The sequence below is a fragment of the Chionomys nivalis genome, chromosome 14, assembly GCF_950005125.1.
Source record: "Chionomys nivalis chromosome 14, mChiNiv1.1, whole genome shotgun sequence".
In the NCBI taxonomy this organism is placed as follows: Eukaryota; Metazoa; Chordata; class Mammalia; order Rodentia; family Cricetidae; genus Chionomys; species Chionomys nivalis.
The window spans coordinates 13211640-13215090 of NC_080099.1; positions in this window are offsets into that span (position 1 = coordinate 13211640).

Below are 3451 nucleotides of genomic sequence, written 5' to 3' on the forward strand. Positions count from 1 at the left end.
TTTTGAAAGGTGGGGCAGGAGGTGGCGTGTACTGTCCTGTACTGACTGGCGTGTACCCCCTGTGCTGACTGGAACACACGCATACTCCTGATGCTTCTCTTTAGGAAGGTTTTGTAACTTAGTCCAGGCTTCAAACTCACCATCCTGCCTCTGTCTCCCAAATGCTGGAATCACAGGCATGCTTCTCCATGTCTTATTAATACAGCACTTTCTTTCTTTCTTTCTTTCTTTCTTTCTTTCTTTCTTTCTTTCTTTCTTTCTTTCCTTCTTTCTTTCTTTCTTTCTCTCTCTCTCTCTCTCTCTCTCTCTCTCTCTCTCCCTCCCTCCCTCCCTCCCTCCCTCCCTCCCTCCCCTCCCTCCCTCCTTCCCTCCCTCCCTCCTTTCTTTTTAGATAAATGTATGTATGCATATATGTATTTTACATCCAACTGCAGATACCCCTCCCCTCTTCTCCTCCCAGTCCCTTCCCCAACTCCACCCCTTCTGTTCCCACCCCCTAACCCACTCCTTGGTTTCTGTTTAGAAAAAGGCAGGTCTCCAATGAGTATCAAGAAAACATGGTGTATCAAGTTGCAGTAAGACTAAGCACCTCCCCATATACTGGCAAGGTGACCCAATATAAGGAGCAGGGTGCCAAAAGCCAACCTGCTGTTAGGAGTCCCACAGGAGAACCAAGCTATTTAACTGTCACATATATGCAGAGGGCCTAGATCAGTCCCATGCAGGATCTCCGGTTGTCAGTTCAGCCTCTGGGAGCCCCTATGAGCCCAGGTTTGTTGATTCTGTGAGTTTGCTTGTGGTGTCCTTGGCCCCTTTGGCTGCTACAAGCCTCTCTCCCCTCTTCTGCAGTGCTCTTCTTGCCCTCCACAACCTGATCACTTATGCTCCCATCGCCACCCACCCTCGGTCCACTCACAAAATCTCTCCTCTATTTCCCCTTCCCAGGGAGACCTGGCCATTCCCCCATGAACCCTCCTTGTTACCTAGTCTCTCTGGGTCTGTAATTTGTGGCATAGTCACCCTTTATCTTACAGTTAATATCCACTTATGAATGAGTACGTACCATCTTTGTCTTTCTCAAGCTGGGTCACCTCTCTCAGGATGATATTTTTCTAGTTCCATTCATTTGCCTTCAAATTTCCTGGTGTCTAGTGTGGGAAGTCCTTCTGTCTATGTGTTGCTTTTATTGGTTAATGAATAAAGAAACTGTCTTGGGTCTGCACATGGCAGAATAGAGATAGGTAGGGAAAACTAAACTGAATGCTGGGAGAAAGAAGGCAGAATCATGAGATTCCATGTAACCACCAGGGACAGACGAGCCAGAACCTTGCTGGTAAACCATAGCCATGTGACAATACACAGATTAATAGAAATGGGTTAAATTAAGATGTAAGAGTTAGCCAAGAAGAAGCTGGAGCTAATAGGTCATGCAGTGATTTAATTCATACAGTTTCAGTGTGGTTATTTTGAGTCTGGGCAGCTGGCTTCCTTCAACAAATTGGCACTCCAATGTGTGCCAGCTAAATTCATATAAAACCTGAGAAAGCTTGAAAAGAAATTCTAGGAAAAAAAAAACAGTTTTAATGCAGCTTCTTGTTCTGTTTGCTGGTGGCTCCTTTAAGAGGGATCTTCCTAATTCAGCAGTAGCAGAAAGAAAGAAAGAAAGAAAGAAAGAAAGAAAGAAAGAAAGAAAGAAAGAAAGAAAGAAAGAAAGAAAATGAAAATACCCACATGGTTTCAAAACAGCAGCACAAATGGCTCTGGCTCTGGCTCTGGCTCTTTCAGGAGGCCAAGCTCTTGAATGGCATTTGTGGGCTCTGGTGCTTGTGTGCCCACTCTGGGTCGGGAGGAAAGTAACTGAGACCATGCCCATGGCTTAGTGATCCCTTCATGAGCAGGCAGCAGAATCAGATCTATTAGGCATGCATAAGCAGGAGAGCATGGCAGATTCCTGCTGCCATACACAGAGATATTTTTAGGCCATGCAGTGCAATGCATGGCAAATTTAGCTATTACTCAGATAAAAAGGGTTTATTTGCTGCACGCTCCTTCCCAAAGTTAAAGTGGTAAGCGTGGCTCCTACCTTGTGGTCCCAGAGCTGACGGTAATGGTACCTCCACCAGTTTGAAAAGTGGAGAGAGGCAGAACCAGCACCCAGGGCTACTACAACCAAGCTGCTTACCATTTTTAAAGCTCTCCAAGACAGAAAAGGATTATAGATACACAATAGGGCAGATTCAGACATTAAAAAAAAAACTTCAAAATAAGACACAGTGTGTTTAAAAAAATGTACGAAGGCTTGGGAGAGAGAAGAAAGAGAGTAGACAGTAAATGTAATATAAGAGTATAGACAGTCATAGATTAAAGGAGTAAGGATAATACAATAAATATTAAACTTATAGGAAAAGTAATAGAGTAAGAAAAATAGGTCACATAAAGATGGAAAATACGCAGAGAGTCTGGATTATGTATATTATTGTGCTTTATTTAAATTTTTTGACTGTGAAGAAGCTAAGTGCAGAGAGACATTTCATTGTTTGAGCTGCTAAGCTAAACCAACATATATATTTTAAAGGTATCATGACTTCAGAATTTGGGTTTAAGGATTTGTTGCTTTGGAAAAGAGGTTGTTTTGTTTCCACAGAAGATGAGAACCTATGGGTTTCTTCCAGACTAATGTGGTTCAATGAACCAAGACCATCTGAAACTCCATGATCACCCCAAAAATTACTTTGTCCAATAAACAGCAGGAAATAGTTTGGAGAGAACTATGCTCAAATTCCCAAATATTGTTTATAAATGTTTCTTTACATTTAAAGGGGAATATGCTATAGAGATTTGCATTGGTATGGATCTTGCTCTATTGATACAAAATTAAGGTCAATTTTGTTTTATGTATATTTTTGCTCTTGATTAAGGTATTGTGTTTGTGCTGCTCATTTAAAAATGTAATGTATAATTAAGAAATATAGGTTAATAAATCACCATCTATAATAGCCTAGCTTGTAGTCATGTTAGTTAGGTTTTCTAGATATATAGAGATATATTTCAGTTAGTTAGGTATTCTTCAGATCTTTCAGAGACCTTCAGAATATGGTATTTAAAATGTTTTAAGAACTTAGAACTTTCATGACAATGAGACACATCTGCTCCTGGCATCCCCAGGCATCTACTTCAAGAGAATGATGGACATTGAAGAGGCTCCTTATGGAGTTTGTTGGCCATTTGAGCAAGAGACTGCTCTTGCTTGGACTGCTTGATGTTATGCTGTGTGAGCTGGACATGCAGACCCATGGAGAGATGAATGATGAACTTGCCTAAAGAAGGTGAGATGATCCTTTCGGGTTCCTGCTTCATGAAAGAGTCTGATAGAGTCCTGTTCTACAGGACATAGAAAAAAATGACAAACTGCCAATATAGGTGGAACTGTCTAAAATTTTCTTGTTTCATG